At 51.8% G+C, this 16,297-nt stretch overlaps 1 protein-coding gene across 4 annotated transcripts in view; it reads right to left on the bottom strand.

Annotated features, from left to right (window-relative positions):
* PALD1 (phosphatase domain containing paladin 1) overlaps nucleotides 1-15,671 on the bottom strand; it is an 83,955-nt gene extending 68,284 nt beyond the window's left edge. For 2 of the 4 annotated variants that reach the window (XM_060126313.1, XM_060126317.1), the window contains exon 1: nucleotides 15,156-15,290. The gene's annotated coding sequence lies outside the window, so the exon portion shown is untranslated. Of the gene's footprint in view, nucleotides 1-8,164; nucleotides 8,230-15,155; nucleotides 15,291-15,564 lie in introns of those variants that run through there. The other 2 variants (XM_060126315.1, XM_060126316.1) reach the window with 2 other exon arrangements.
* Between the last annotated feature and the right edge of the window lie 626 nt (nucleotides 15,672-16,297).

Here is a 16,297-nt window from a genome sequence, read left to right as displayed (position 1 = left end):
GGATCTACATCCTAGAGAAGTTAGTGTTTGTGTCCACAGGCAAGAGTGTTCAGCAGCTTTTCTCATAATACCCCCAAAACTGGAAACTAGGCAAAAGTCCATCTATAGGGAGAAAAATAAATAAATAAATATATATACACACACACACACACACACACACACACACACACACACACACACAGTGATACATCCACACAATGGAATACCACACAGCAATGAAAAAGACAGGCTGTAGCATCACATATGAATCACAGAGTTCATGTTGAGAGGAAGAAGCCAGAAGAAGCCAGATAAAAATAGCTCATACCATATGGTTCCAATCACATCCAATCAAGAACAGGCAAGACTCATCCTTGAAAGGCACTCAGCAGCACAGCCACTTGAGAGGATGGGGGAGTCTGGTAACTGACTGGGAAAAGACCCCAGGGAATCTCCCAGCCCACTGATAATGTTCTATATCTTGACCTGGGTATGGGTTACACAGCTGATATACCTGTAACAATTCATCAAACCACGCCCTGGTTTACTGTCTGAAAATTCTACCTCAATTTACAAAATAAAATACAAACAGCTAATAACTCATACTCTGTCCTCCTCTGAGGGCTGCAGTGAGGCGACACTGCGAAGCTGGATGTGGAAAGGTTATGGAAGGTGTTGGGTGGTGGGTAAGAACACAGGCTGGGAGTCACAAGGACCAGGGTTCAAGTCCTCATGCTCCCTCTGACTGGATATGATCTTTTCTTCTGTGATTTTTTTTGTTGCTGTTGGCCACATTTTTTATTACGAAATTTGTACTTAATGCCACAAGTCAAACAAGGATGTATAAAGAAAAAGTTTATGCCTGTTCCATCCCCCTCCAAGCCCACCTGTTAAGCTTCCTTCTACAACAAGCTTTTTTTCCTTAGCAAGACAACACAAACAGCCCCTCCCAGTTAATTACATATAACTCCAACCCTGTTAAATGGTGGTGTGTCATTTCATTGTATCACTACTCATTCAACAAAGAGCTACTAAGTATTAGCCATGTCAACCAGATAGGAACCTGGGAGCAGACGTTCCCACAACAGAGAGGAAGAGAGGGAGGGAGTCAACAAACAAATACAATAGTGGGGCTTCCCTGGTGGTGCAGTGGTTAAGAATCCGCCTGCCAATGCAGGGGACACGGGTCTAAGCCCTGGTCCGGGAAGATCCCACATGCCACGGAGCAACTAAGCCCGTGCACCACAGCTACTAAGCCTGCACTCTAGAGCCCGTGAGCTCCAACTACTGAGCCCACGTGCCACAACTACTGAAGCCCGCCTGCCTAGAGCCCGTGCTCCACAACGAGAAGCCACAGCAATGAGAAACCCATGCACCACAACGAAGAGCAGCCCCTGCTCGCCACAACTAGAGAAAGCCCACACGCAGCAACAAAGACCCAAGGCAGCCAAAAATAAAATAAATAAATTTTTTTTTTAAAAAAGAAATACAATAGTGACACATTGCATACACTGTGATGAGGGCCCCAAGGGCTGAGATGCTGAGATAGAAAATGAGGAAGGTAGGAAAAGGACATACAGATCTTCAACTTATGACGGGGTTACCTCCTAATAAACCCATCATAAATTGAACATATCACAAGTCAAAAATGCATTTAACACACCTCACCTACTGAACAACTTAGCTAGCCCACCTTAAACATTCTCAGAACACTTACATTAGCCTACGGTTGGGCAAAATCATCTAACAAGAAGCCTATTTTATAATACAGTGTTGAATCCCTCGTGTAATTTATTGAATACTATGCCAAAAGTGAAAAGAACGGTTGTATGGATGCAGAATGGTTATACGTGTATCGGTTGTTTACCCTTGTGACCGCGTTGCTGACAGAGCTGTGGCTACTGCTGCCCAGCATCACGGGAGAGGAGCGCACCGCACATCACTAGCCCAAAAAACGATCCAAATGCAAAATTCCAAGTACGGTTCCTACTGACTGCATGTCTCTTTCACGCCATCTTAAAATCAAAAAGTCATAAGTCGAACCACTGTAAGTTGGGGACCGTCTATATTGTAGATATGATGGTCACGGAAGGCCTACGCTGACATCTAAAGAACAGGAAGGTTTGGGCCACGTGAAAAGCAGGCCAGGAAGAGGAACACAGCCCGTGCCAGGGTCCTGCGTGGGGAGAACGCAGAAGTGAAAGGAGACAGTGTGGTCTCTGGGGCACGGCCACTCAATCCCGGTGCACAAAGCCTTACGTCCTGATAGTCTGACTTCTTTAGGACAGGCCCCCAAAATTTGGACTGCTTAGATGAAAAGGCACGTGCATTTTAAAAACTAGAGTGACTAAGTGCCATGTTACTTTTCCAAACGGTTGTAGCACATCCTACAGCAACCAGAATTGCTTAAGACACATCCTCATTGGTTTAAGAAGTTATGGATCCTTTCCATTTTTTGCCCACATGAAAGCTCTCTGTTTCCACACAACAGCTCTCCACACCCAATTCACAGAATGGGGTAAATGACAGCTCTTCCTCCTCAGGATGCGGCGAGGTTTAACTGAGAAACGAATCCATCTAAGCTGCTGAGCCCAGCGCCTAGCACAGAGTGAGCGCTCAACACACGGGGCAGGCTGTCCCATCACCTGCATGAACGCCAACTCCGTAGTTACCATTTTAACAAAGGGAGCTTCCTAAGGGGAGCTGGGAAGCCTCACACCCACGAGGTTTAGCATGGCTGTCCCTAGACACAGGGCCATAGGGAGAAGGAGGTGGAACTATGGCTCAGCAAAAGGGCACTGGGAGTCAAGAGACTAGGTTCAAGTGAACCTTTCTGAGACTCAGCTTCCTCATCTATAAAATGGCCCAATTCACTCCCTCTTGATGCAGCCATTCTACAAACGTTTCTGGGGCATCTACTATGTGCAGGGCATTGTTCTAGGAGCTAACAGTACAGAATAAAAATTCCTGCCTCATACATGCTAGCTGGAGACACAGAAATAAACTAGATAAATTAGTAAAATATATGGTATATCAGGAGGTGATAACTGATAAGAAAGAAAAGGGTTATGGAGACGAGGCACGGAATTGTAGGGTATCCAAGGGAGGCTTCACATTTGAGTAAAGACCTGAAGGAAGTTACATGGCAAGCTATGTGGCTCTGGGGAGGAAAAGCATCCCTGGTCAAGGGACCAGTTGTGCAAATGCCCTGAGGTGGGGTGTTCCCAATGTTTTGCAGGAGCCGTGAGGCAGCCGGTTTGGCTGGAGCAGGGTGAGAGCGAGCGGGTGGGTACTAGATGGAGGCCACAGTAAGGACACTGGCCTTCTCTGTAGGTAAATGTGGAACTACTAGGGGGGGCTTGGGCAGAGAAGTGCCCTGGGCTGACTTTCACATTCCAACAAGGTCACCCTGCTGCTGTGCTAGAAGAGGCTGTCGGGGGCCGAGCACGAAAGCCAACAGCCTGTTAGGAGTCTTCCGCAACCGCGCAAGTGATGCTAGCGGCTTGGGCCCGCAGCATGGCTCGTCCTGGACCCATTTTGAAGGTAAGCCAAGAGGACCTGCTGACGCGTTTCTGAGGTGTGAGAGACACAGAGGAACTACAGATGACTTCAGGTTTGGCCTGAACAACTAAGGGACGGGGCTGCCACTCACTGAGATGGGACAAAGGGGGAAGCATGTGCAGTGAGGGCTGAGCAGACAGACAGGGCAGCCATGGTCTCCATCCCATGCAAGCTCAGAAGGAAGCAGCAGGCCCTGGAGACCTGAAAAGAAAGAGGAGCTGGTCCTGAGGCCTGTGCGGCTCCCTCTGGAAAGCAATACGAAAGCCAGAGAGGGGAAGGTGGCATCGGAGGTCTGACCTGCCACACGTCTGACCCACTACAGGCCTTGCTGCCCACAGAGCCTGGGCCACGGCCACGGCTGGCTGCTCACAGGCCCACGTCACAGGTGGAGAAACTGAGGGCACTGAGTTCTACAGTGAGCACCTCTCATTTAGAAGCCAGAAAGGGCCAGGGCGATTTAAGGCTGGGAGGCAGACAGCTCCCACCTACCACCCCAAACAGGGACAATGGGGCTGAAGCCCAGTGTCCCCACCACCCAGGAAGCCCACAGGATCCCAAGAGGTGATGAGGACTCTGGGTTGCCCAGAGCTGAGAATATGACTCGATCCAGACTCCAAGGATGTCCGCTTCGGGATCCCTGGGCTCTCCCCTGTCCCCCTCACCACTGGGATTTAATTCACATAACCATAAGTTCACCCTTATGAAATATACAATTTGGTGGCATTTAATACATTCACATTGTTGTACAACCATCACTATTACCTAATTCCAGAATATCAAACCCAAACAGTTAAACATGGAATTATCATATGACCCAGCAATTCCATTCCTAGGTACATACCCAAGAGAACTGAAAACAGGTACATGAATGTTCTAGTCACAACAGCCAAAAGGTAGGAACAATCCAAATGTCCATCAAATGATAAATGGATAAACAAAACGTGGTATATTCACACAATGGATTATTATTCAGCCACAGAAAGAAATGAAGCACCGATACACACTACAATGTAGTCGAGCTTTGATAACATTACACCAAGTGAAAGCAGCCCAGACACAAAAAGTCACTTATTGTATGATTCCATTTCTATGAAATACCCAAAAGACAAGAGCGTAGATTAGTGGTGCCAGGGGCTGGGGAGAGGGGGAATCAGGAGTGACTGCTTTATAGATACAGAGTTTCCTTTGGGGTGATGAGTATGTTTTGGATACTGAACATTACTAATCATCAAGGAAATGCAGATCAAAAGCACAATGAGATATCACCTCACACCTGTCAGGATGGCTATTATCAAAAAAACAAAAGACAAGTGTTGGCAAGGATGTGGACAAATTGGAACCCTTGCACGCTGTTGGTGGGAACGTAGCATGGTGCAGCCACTGTGGAAAACTGCACACAGGTTCCTAAAAATTAAAAATAGAACTTCCAGATGATCCAGCAATCCCACTTCTGGGTATTTATCCAAAAGAACTGAAATCAGGATCTCAAAAGAGGTATTAGCGTACCCACGTTCACTACAGCATGAGACACAACAGCCAAGAGGTGGAAGCAACCCAAACGTCCATCGATGGATGAATGGATAAAGAAAATGCGGTACATACACACGATGGAATATTATTCAGTCTTTAAAAAGAAGGAAATTCTGCAGTATGCGACCACATGGACGAACCTTGAGGACATTACGCTAAGTGAAATAAGCCAGTCACAGAAAGACAAATACTGCGTGCTTCCACTTACATGAGGGATCTAAAGTAGTCAAATTCGTAAATGGAATGGTGGTTGCCAGGGGCTGGGCGAAGGGAGAAATGGGGAGTTCCTAATCAACAGGCACAAAGTTTCGGTTAAGCAAGGTGAATCAGCTCTAGAGATCTGCTGTACAGCATTGTCCTTATAGTCAAAAATAAGATATTATGGGCTTCCCTGGTGGCGCAGCGGTTGAGAGTCCGCCTGCCGATGCAGGGGACACGGGTTCGTGCCCGAGTCCGGGAGGATCCCACATCCCGCGGAGCAGCTGGGCCTGTGAGCCATGGCCTCTGAGCCTGCGCATCGGAGCCTGTGTTCCGCAACGGGAGAGGCCACAACAGTGTGAGGCCCGCGTACCGCCAAAAAAAAAAAAAAATTTGTTAAGAGGGTAGTTCTCATGTTAAGTGTTCTTACCACAATAAAATAAAAATTTTTTCAATGTTTTTGGAATTAGGTAGACGTGATGGTTGCACAATTTTGTGAATGTGCTAAATACCACTGAATTGCACACTTTGAAACAGTTAATTTTATGTTATATGAATTTCACCTCAATTTTAAAAAGTCTCCAATAAAAATGTTAAAAAATAAAAAATAATAATAAAAAAATTTTTTAAAGTAATGAGGGCATGCCCTGGGACATCCAAATGACCATCTCACAAGCAAGTGCTGCTGCGCACTTTGGGGCTCCGGCCTGCTCCTGTGTTTATGATTCAGTTCCTTCTTTGTGAAGGCCAAATGACATCACTGCGCACAACACAAACAAAGGTTGTGCTTCAAAGAAGAGAAGGGGGTGGGGTGGAGAACTGAGCCACCCTGTAGCCCATGGCAGCCTGGATGTGCCCAGTTCAAAGGCCCAATCTCTTAGCAGTCACGACTGTGTTCATGTTGAGAGCATCCACGTGAATAGAGCAAAGCCCATCTCTGTGCCAAATTCCGGATTCCCACGAGAAGTGGGCTAACAGCCACTATATGCAGATTTCAATAACGCCATGATTACACCCGTATCTTTGATCAAATGAGCCAGCTTTCCAGGTTATCAAGTGGTGTACTATTAAAACAGCCATTTGGGGATTACTCATTGGCAGTTCAGGCTCAAATGTGGGTATAGTCGGCCAGCCAGCCACATCTTTGGGTTCTGTAATCCTCGGATTAAACCAACCTCAGATTGAAAAAATTTGGGGAAAAAAAAAAAAATTCCAGAAAGTTCCAAAAAACAAAACTTGAATTTGCTGTGTGCTGGCAACTATTTACATAGCATTTACATTGTATTTACAACTATCAACATAACATTTACATTATACTAGGTATTATAAGTAATCTAGAGATGATTTAAAAGATAGGGGAGGATGTGTATAGGTTATAAGCAAATACTGTGCCGTTTGTATATAAGGGACTTGAGCATCTTGACTTTGGAATCCGTGAGGGTCCTGAAACCAATCCCCCCACCCAGGATGCTGCCGAGGGACAACTGTAATCAGAATCACCCCAAACCAGCCAGCCAGCCCAGCAGGCACAAGTGACAGAAACACAAGGGGCCAGCTCTCTGCTATCAACCCAACGACGGCAATTTCATTTCAGTTCACATCCTTCCAACTAAATTAACATTGCTCATTTGAAATGGGCCGGCTTTCTGGTTTTATTAGTTTTATTCTGGCTTTATTTCACGTTTGCTTTATACTTATGTCAAAACTATGTAAGTCTGAGGCACTTACACCTAGTTTTATATTTGTACATTTAAGTTATATTCTAATAAGAAAATTTAAATCAACAGGTGAGGCTTTTTCTTTCCTTTAAAAGGGAGTCCAGACATACTTATGATTCCATTCATATGAAATGTCCAGAACAAGCAAATCTATAGAGACAGAAAGCAGACTTGTGGGGTGGGGACTGATGACTAATGACTACAGGGTATTTTTCTGGTTTAATGAAAATGTAAAATTAGACTATAGTGACAGATGTACAACTCTTTGAATACACTAAAAGCTATTGAACTGTACACTTTACATCACTGAACTGTATGGCTTGTGAGTTAAATCTCAATAAAGCTATTTTTAAAAGGGGGGGATGGGTCGACCTATTACTCAGGTTTGAGCTGCATTACGCTGGAAAAATCACAGGGAAATCAACAAACCCACCTATTCACCACTTCCCTTCCAGGCCTACTCTACTCTTCCTCCCCCTACACTGTGCCCAAGGGCTCAGGAGACAGAGGCTAAGATGAAACCCTAAGTCACAAGCCAAGCCCACCCTGGGTGAGCAGGTGGCTGCCCTCAGACACCACAACACAGGATTCCTATCTGTTGGAATCCACTTCATACAACAGCATTAAGGCACTATTTGAATTATTAAATTCGGAAAAACTTAAAAACAATGAAAACAACCAATGTCAGTAAGTATGCAGGGAATGTGATTCAGTATACATCAGAGGCAGCCTCAAGGAAAGAAGCATGACAATAAAGATTCAGCACCTCAGTGACCCAGCTGGCTGGGGATGGCGTAGAGCCAGGAGCCAGCACATCTGAGCACAGGCAGTCCCCATCCAGGGGTGGCAGCCGACATCCCCACCCTTCACCCACACTCGCCCAGCACAGCCTGCCCGCAGGACAGGGTCCCTATCCAAGCACGCTGCTTGCCTCCAGCCTCAGCAAGGGGCAACTCCGTGGCAACAAGAAGGGGGGCCTCAAGGGCCCATCTTCTGTCGACCCAGCAAATCTCCCTCTCCTTGGGCCTATTCCTTCCAGCGGCACTTTACAGAGACAGGAAGAGGAAGCCCCTGCCGGCAGCTGCTGGGTGGGAGGCACTGGTGAAGCCAGCAGGAGTGCACGTCCACCCCTGACAGACGGACCCCTTTTGTCCCAATGCCTCCCTCCCTCCACAAACCTCTTGGAACTGACCACCTCCAGGAAGCCGCCTTCTGTCTCCCCAAAGGTTCACTGAGCCCCAGCTCGGAGCCGGAGGAGGGGGAGGGAGTGGACACCTGTTCATCTGGCCCAGGCCCCCACCTCTGGGCCCTCAGCTCAGGGCTGGCTCCCAGGGAACACGGAGAACTCAGATGGCTGTGCTGGGGAACACCCCCAAGACCAAGGGCTAAGTGAAGAAGCGGGCCCCAGAACCGTGGCCCAAGTGCCATCCCATCTATATCCCCAAATCAAAACTATACAAACTCACACAGAGGCACAGAAAAGACGGTGGGATATTCACAAATTGTTGAGAGGGATGCCTCGGGGGCAGAGAGTCAGTCAGGAGGGGGAAGTGGCTTTCAGATTTTACTTTCTCTCTCTCTCTCTGAAGCTACTACCTGAATCCTTCATAAAGATAACTACTTAATTTTCTTTTAACTGAAAACATTTTCAAAAGCAGGGTAGACATCCATCAACTGGAAACTCGGTAAACAAGCTATGCTCCCCGCACACATTGGGATGAAAAAGGAAGGCACTCCTGGAACACAGGACAACGTGGACGAGACTGGAGAACGTTACGCTTAGTAGAATAGGCAGAAATAAAATATACCTATTATCTACCTGAGTCTACTTATGTGAAAATCTAGAAAAAAGCAAAACCAGAGTGACAGGAGATAAGCAGCCTGGGACCAGGCGTGGGAGTGGCTACTGACGGCAGGGGAGCCCCAGGAAAGCTTCTGGGTGATGGAAGCGTTCACACACTCGACTGGAGTGGGGCTGCACGCCCATGACCTTCACCGACACTCAGCCAGCTGCCCCCTAGGCTGGGTGACTGTTACGGTATGTGTACCTCAATAAAACTTCCTTTCTAAGTGAGGTAGAAGGAATGCAGTCAGTGCTTAATGAGAAAGGGGTCTTCCTTTGGGGTGATGAAAATGTTTTGGAACTTGATGGAAGTGGTGGTCCCACAACACTGCGAATGTACTCAATGCCACTCGACTGTGTACTTCAACATGGTCAATTTTACATCAAGTGAATTTCACCTCAGTTTTTTTTTTTTTTTAATTTTAAGTAGACGTAAAAATGTATTACGCCCATTTTGCAGATGAGAAAACTGGGCTCAGAGGAAGCAGTCAACTGCCGGTCCCGGGCTTATCCACCGATGCCTCAGACCCAGTTCAGAGCATCTACACCCAGCAGAAGAGAGAGACCTGCTCTGTACTTCCCCGGAAGGCTCTGCGGCACCGCGGCCGATCTCCAGAGAGGCCCTTGGCTCTGGGGCATTTGAAAACCAGAGCTTCCCGACAGGCCTCGGAGCAAGCCAGCACAGCACCTGCAGGAGACTCCCAAAGTCTGCGAGCTCCACCAACAGACAGGGCTGCCACAGGGGCAGGGAGTGAGCACCACCAAGTGGGTGGTCTAACTAAGGCTAAAGCAAGGATGGGGGTAGGCAGGGTTCCGATCAGATCCAGGGTGGATGAGGTCTTCTAGGTCCTGCCAGTCAGGGCCCTGGGGAGTTGAGGGGTCGGCACCAACGTCAGGGACCCAGGAGAAGGACTCAGTAACTAGAGGGCAGCAGTCAAAGTGGACACGTCCACCAGCCACTTTGTGACTGGCAGGAGAGGGGTGAACTCCTTTCTGGGGTCTGCAGTTCCAAGAAAAGGAAAAGGAAAAGGGGAGAAGTTCCCCTCTGTGCTTTCTAATCAGAATCTTCAAAAACGCCCAGTGTCCCGGTCCTCCACTCTGGGGAGGGCCAGGACAGAAGACACACCGCCTGCAGATAGGCAGAGCCTGGGGCTCAGCAGGATGCAGAGTCCGGCAAAGCCCAAGGTCACCTGAGGGCACTCACTTCTCTCCTCCCCCGCCCCCCGACATGCCCCCGACCCAGCCTCTTGGCAGTGGGGCTGTTTCTCATGGGCGAGGGAGAGAAGCCAAGCCGTGCACCCACAGCTGTCCCAGCACCACACCCTCCCTCCTCCTGGAATTTCTGAAAGCCCTGCTCCCTGGGAGCCCGCAGGGTCAGGAGCGGCACACCCAGTTCCAAGCTGCTTTCTACTGCCTGCCATGGGCATGGAGGTAACCCCAGATGCCCCATGTCTCTCCCTCATCAGTGTGCCCCAGCTCCAGCCCAAGCAGGGGCATCCTTCAGAGCTAAAGCCAGTCCACATGTCAGTTACAGGAAATAAAACACCTTCTAATTCTACTATTAGACATTCACTCCTTAGGAGAGGTTTCAAAGGCTTCAGTTCATTCCTGAGGAAGGGGACCTGTTAACCTATAGGCATCTCAGCTAAGAGCAAAAACAGGCATGTTGATGCTGGGGTGAGAGCAGTCTGGAGTCCCCAGCTCAATAATGAGGGGTCCCAGGAAGGGCTGGCAGGCATTTATAAGAGGGTGGGAAGGTCCCCTGGAGAATGGGGGGACAGTGAATGTGATTCTTTAAAGGAAAGGGGGAGGTCAGAATTCCAGGGGACCTCTAGCTTATGTCCTAAGAGGCACACCAGGGCTACCTCTGAGCCCAGTGTGGGAGGGACAGCAGGTCGCAGAAAGGTCTCTCCTGACACGCCAGGAGTGCTGAGCGTGGGTCCCACCCCAGGTCCGTGGATCTTCTCACGTTCCCTAAACACGCCAAGCTGTCACATCTCTGCATGGGCTGCTCATTCTGCTTGGGAAGCCTTTCTCATCCTTGCAAACTCCTGGCCATCCTTCAAAGCCCACCTGAAGCACCACCCCGTCCCCAGGCAAGCCCTTCCCTCCCTCTGGCTCCAATCACAGCTGGCACAGGCCCCGGGAAGGTACCAGAGGGAGAAGGTAGACATGTGCCTCTCTCATCTGGCAGGGACTGAGTCTCACTCACCTTTGGTCCCCTGCACCTCATACTGAACCTGGGGGCAGGAAAGCCCAGGAATTGGAACCAAGAAGCCATCCTGTTGCCTTTCCACCATGAGGCACTGTGCAAACAGCCTGGCCTCTGGGGCCTCACAGGTCTCTCCCTCTGCTGAGATTAACTGGAACCATGGTAATAGAAGCACCTAATGTTTACTGAGCACTTACTATGAGCCACACACTACCCCAAGGGCTCTCCATGTGCCACCTCCTTTCACCCTTGTGACATTCTCATAAGGGAGTTACTATTATTAATCCTGCTACACAAGGGAATCAGGCACAGAGAGGTTAAGTGAATTGTCTGGTGCCATACAGCTAGCAAGAGAGGAAGCCGAAATTCAGACCATAGTGGTCTGGTTCCGGGCCCGGTATTCTTTTTTTGTTTTTTTTTGCGGTATGCGGGCCTCTCACTGTTGTGGCCTCCCCCGTTGCGGAGCACAGGCTCCGGACGCGCAGGCTCAGCGGCCATGGCTCACAGGCCCAGCCGCTCCGCGGCATGTGGGATCTTCCCGGACCAGGGCACGAACCCGTGTCCCCTGCATCGGCAGGCGGACTCTCAACCACTGCGCCACCAGGGAAGCCTCCGGTATTCTTAATCGCTACAGGTCTGTTGAGGGGTAGGAAGATGGGTCACTTGTCAGGACAAGCTCTAAGTGGAAGAGGAACTCAGAGATTTTAAAGACTAGTTCTCCCCGGACCTTCTCTTTCCCCAGGTCCCAGCCAAACACCTAGGAAGAACAGCAGGGCCTCCTCCCAGATCCGGCCTGCTGCTCCCAAGCTCATCCCGGTGCTGAGCACCAGTTCCAGGAAACACAAAAGGCCCATCTGCAAGCCCCCTGGCCCGGGCTGGGAAGATGCACGGCTGCCCGCTGGGAGGCAGAGCCATAATTTGGGGCTATTCTTAGCAAACCACTGGCTCCCCTCCCAGAGGCCCAGCAGGAGGCAGACCCAAGCTTCATACATCCTGCTTGCAGGCGTGCAGAGGTCCCACAGGGCTAAGGAGCGACTGGTGGGCAGGAGGTGAGGACAAAGCCCTCCATCTTTCAAACCAGAGGTGCCTGGCCTGCTAGCCTTCCTTCCCAGGGCCAGGCACCTGGCTGCTGAAGCAGCTCTGGAGAGTCCTGGCCACAGGGGAAGGCTGGTCACCAAGGCTCCCCTGACAGTGCCCGCTCTGTGCCAGACCCTGGGCCACACGCTTTCCACTGATTATCTCACATTTAACCCTCACCACACCCCAAGGGCAAGGGGTTACTGGCACCATTTTAAAGACGAGACGTTTCACTTTAAAGATGAGTTAGTTAAGACATTAGGTAACTTGCCCAGGTAACAGGGTGAGTTAGTGTCGAGCTGTATCTCCCAATCTCCAGGTTGAGCCATAGCCAGACTGGGGGCAGGAGGGCCTTCCCTGTCCAAGGGTTTGGGGGAGGGGCAGTCCATACCAGAAAGCAAAGGTCTCATCAAAGACCCAACTGCATATCTACTCTTTCTCTTTCCCAGGGGTTGTCCCTTCCCTGCCAAAAACCCTCAGGCTTGGGCTCAGAAGGCGAGTCCCCAGCCAGGTACCTCCCCTACCCTGACCACACGACCTCACTTCAGGAAGCTCTGGAGACCCAGGGGAGATGACCTCAAAGTTCAAGAAGTCCCTGATGGTGTTTAAGGCATGCACCCAGCCCTGTAACTTAGGGAGGAGGGAGGTCAAAGAACTCTCAGGGTGAAAAAGAGGATACTGAGCCCTTTGGGGTCTTCAAACTCCAAAGCGGGAGTCCAGAAATGAAGCCACACCACACAGCACCTGTACCACCTCCACCCCAAACAGGTCAGCTTTCAGGCACTGCTGCCACGCAGAGTCACAGGGATAACTGAGCACCACTTGCCTCGGACTGTATCTTGGTACCTACCTCCGACTGTGTTCTGCCCTCTGCTGCCGGAAGATTCAGCAGGTATAAGTGTCTGTGTGCGTCCCAGGCGCCCAGAGCCAACTCCATGTCTGCCCAGGATTCAAGGCACGTCCATGTGGCTCCACGTCTCGCGTTGGTGAATGTCAGCTCACATCCCTGTCTGTGCTTCCGTGAGCCCACCCATATGTCTGTCCACTTCCATCAGCCAAACCTCCATGATAGCGTAGGTCCATCTATAGAGTATCTGCGGCCTGTGCGTGGTCCACACTTGTGTGTTCACACTGTCTGCCCCTGCACGTGTCTGTGCCTTGGGTTGCTTGCCCACCTCCACTGCCTTCGTGTCCATCTGTATCCAGTTCCTCACTGCCCTTGCCCACAGTTATAAACCTGAGCACGCACGCACATCTCTCCTCATGCCAGCATTCCCCACCTGTGCCCAGGTGACCCTGTGTGTGCCACCTGTTTGGAGGCAGGTGGGTGTGTTCACCCAAGTACTCACAGTGCCGGCCAAGGGCTAAAGGGTGAGTTCAGCAACACCCACCCCCAGAACAGCTCCCAAGGCCACAGGCACGAGCACACTGCCACCTCTGCAAAGTGTTCCAGAAAACAGAAACTTGCCAGGGATGATGCGGGATAGGACAGAGCCCTAGACAAAGCAGAACCTCAGAAGTGAGGTCAGGATGCCCCAGGTACCACTCACCTCAAACCAGCCCTGCCAGGCCTGCCTACCTCCAACACCCCAACTCCAACCCCCGATGGCCAGCGAGAGGAAGATTGTCTGTCTGCACTCACAGGAAACAGTGTCTGGCTCAGGGCCTCCAGCCTGACAAACTCATCCCCAGCCCCCAGCAATAGAGGCTCTTCCGAAAGGAAGAGAGGACTTCCTCCTGTAAGGCTGGATCTAGACCCTAAACCTCAAGAGCCCCAAGGAGGCTGGGAGAGTCCTATGGTTAGCCTGACCCCAGAAACCAAATGTGCTTCTTCAGAAATCCACCAGCAGAAAAACAAAAAACACCTGGGAGTGGGGCTGGGGCACACTCCAGCTGCGCCCTGTCCATGGAAGTGGTGAGAGGGCCTAACCACTAGCACGGTAATCACAAAGGGTGGGTATGGAGGCAGAACATTTTAAACATATTTGCACGGCTGCCTGAGAACTGCATCCCAGCTCCCCTAGCAACTGCAGACCGTATCACTCACTCAGCAATTAATCATGTGTATGCTCTTGGTATTTCCACTAGTATTACTATTAGTCCGGGACTGGGATTGAAACCCTGCCTTAGTGAACTTTCTTTGTGTTTATGTCTTGTCTCCCCCCGTGGGGCTGAGCCACCTAAGGGGAGAACCCTCCAACACCTTGCACCACTCCTACCCTCCCTGGCTTTTAAGAAATGCTCAGTCACGGGTCCAGGTTGCTCTGCAGGAAGCCAAGGAGTCAGTGCCTGGAATTCTGGTCGAGAGAGTAGGGAAGCTGAGAAGCTTCCCTAAGTCAGGGAGCTTTCCTTCCATTTCTGACTCCCCAAGAGATAAGAACAGGTTCCAACCACCCTGGCCACTTTCGAAAGTCCAGGGCAACAGTCTCCCGCACACTGCCCTCTGCTTTCTGACAGGCCTCTTGCCCCTTCAGGAAAAACCACTGAAGATGAAAAGGGGGCTCCCCTCGGAGACCCAGGCCTACAGAAGAAAAGGACCAGATGAGGCCCAGCATCAAAGCTTGCACCCACTGGGTTCTCTGGACTCTTCCCGGTGCCATGGGCCTCAAGCCCCTAAAGACGAGCCCAGGGACCCCAGGTGTGGATCATGAAGCGTCCTGCCTCGCCGCAGCTGCACAGGAAGCCCAGCACTTGGGCCTTGCCCCAGGCCTAGCCATTACGAGTGGAGGTGTCGCCAGCTCACATCTACCCCAGTCCGAGGGAAACCTCCTCGAGGAAGTCGGTAGCGCAGAGCCGGACAGACAAAACGACTCAGTAACTCCTCACTGTTTAATATGTGAGGTTCCGCTTCTCTCCCAGGCAATGATCCCGCGCGGGTCTGGGTGGGGGCCCAGGACCTCTCTTCTCCGCGGAGCCCAGGGAGGCGTGCGAGCTGGGGGATGGGGAGTGGGTGGTCGGAGAAGCCCCGGCCCGGGAGTGCCCAGAGAACTCCTGAATCAGTCCTCCCTCGCCAGCCCGGGTCCGGACGCATCGGTACCTGTCAGCCCGCGACTCCGGGGCATCCGCGCTCCTGCGGCTGGCGCGCTGCGCCCGAACGGCGGGCGCCGAGTCAGGCAGCGGCGGGTCGCGCCCGGCGCGGGCTCCGGCTGGCTCCTCCCAACTTCCCCAGCCCATCCGTGGGCAGAGGCAGTTCCGGAGGCTGGCAGGGCGGGCGCGACGAGGCGAGGCCACGAGAGAAGGAGCCCCGCTCGCCGGCGAAGAGAGCTGCCCGCCCCAGCCCGAGCGCGCCGCGCCGCTCCGCTCCGCTCCGCGTGCCCCACGACCCCCAAGCCGAGGGGCGGATCCGGCCAGGCCGCCAATCACCGAGCCCGCCGCCGCCCTGCCAGCCCGAGCCCCGGCCCCAGCCGCCAAGGGGGCGGGGGTCTCGGATTTAAAGACACACTCACCAAGCAGCGTCCCGATTGGCATTCCAGAGCCGCGGCAGCCTAGCGGGGAGGGAACGGCTGGCCCCACCTTTCCCGGCCCCGCTTCCTCCCTTCGCCCATCCACCCTCCGCCTGCGAGGAAAAGTTTGGGACAGGGGAGACGGCCTGGGAAGCCAGCTTCTCTTCCCTTGTCGTTAGTTCGTCTAGTTCTGGAAGAAGCCCAAAGCCTACATCCAGCCTCCCTGGCAGGAGAAAGAAGCAAAAGCTCTCGGCGCCACACCCCCTCCCAGACTCCAGCTCCCCGGGAAATCGGCTGGCCCTCGCCGCTCTCTGCTTTTTAAAGCCAGGCCAAGCCTCGGCGGGACCGAGACAAGCAGCTGGGCACCGGAAGAATCCTCGCTGTGCTGTGCAACCTGAGATAGGCGATTGCCCTCTCTGGACCTCAGCCACCACAGGAGTCAACGGTTGAGCCCTTAAAAAGCAGACTGTCCGGGCTTCCCTGGTGGCACAGTGGTTGAGAGTCCGCCTGCCGACGCAGAGGACGCGGGTTCGTGCCCCGGTCCGGGAAGATCCCACATGCCGCGGAGCGGCTGGGCCCGTGAGCCATGGCCGCTGAGCCTGCGCGTCCGGAGCCTGTGCTCCGCAACGGGAGAGGCCTGTTACAACAGTGAGAGGCCCGCGTAACGCAAAAAAAAAAAAAAAAAAAAAAAAAAAGCAGACTGTCCACTCAATCGTGGGCTTCTCCCAAGCCCTAG

The sequence above is a fragment of the Lagenorhynchus albirostris genome, chromosome 16 (genome assembly GCF_949774975.1).
Source record: "Lagenorhynchus albirostris chromosome 16, mLagAlb1.1, whole genome shotgun sequence".
NCBI classification, from domain to species: domain Eukaryota; kingdom Metazoa; phylum Chordata; class Mammalia; order Artiodactyla; family Delphinidae; genus Lagenorhynchus; species Lagenorhynchus albirostris.
Note: the sequence above shows the minus strand (reverse complement) of the source record. Positions and strands in the feature narration are given on the sequence as shown.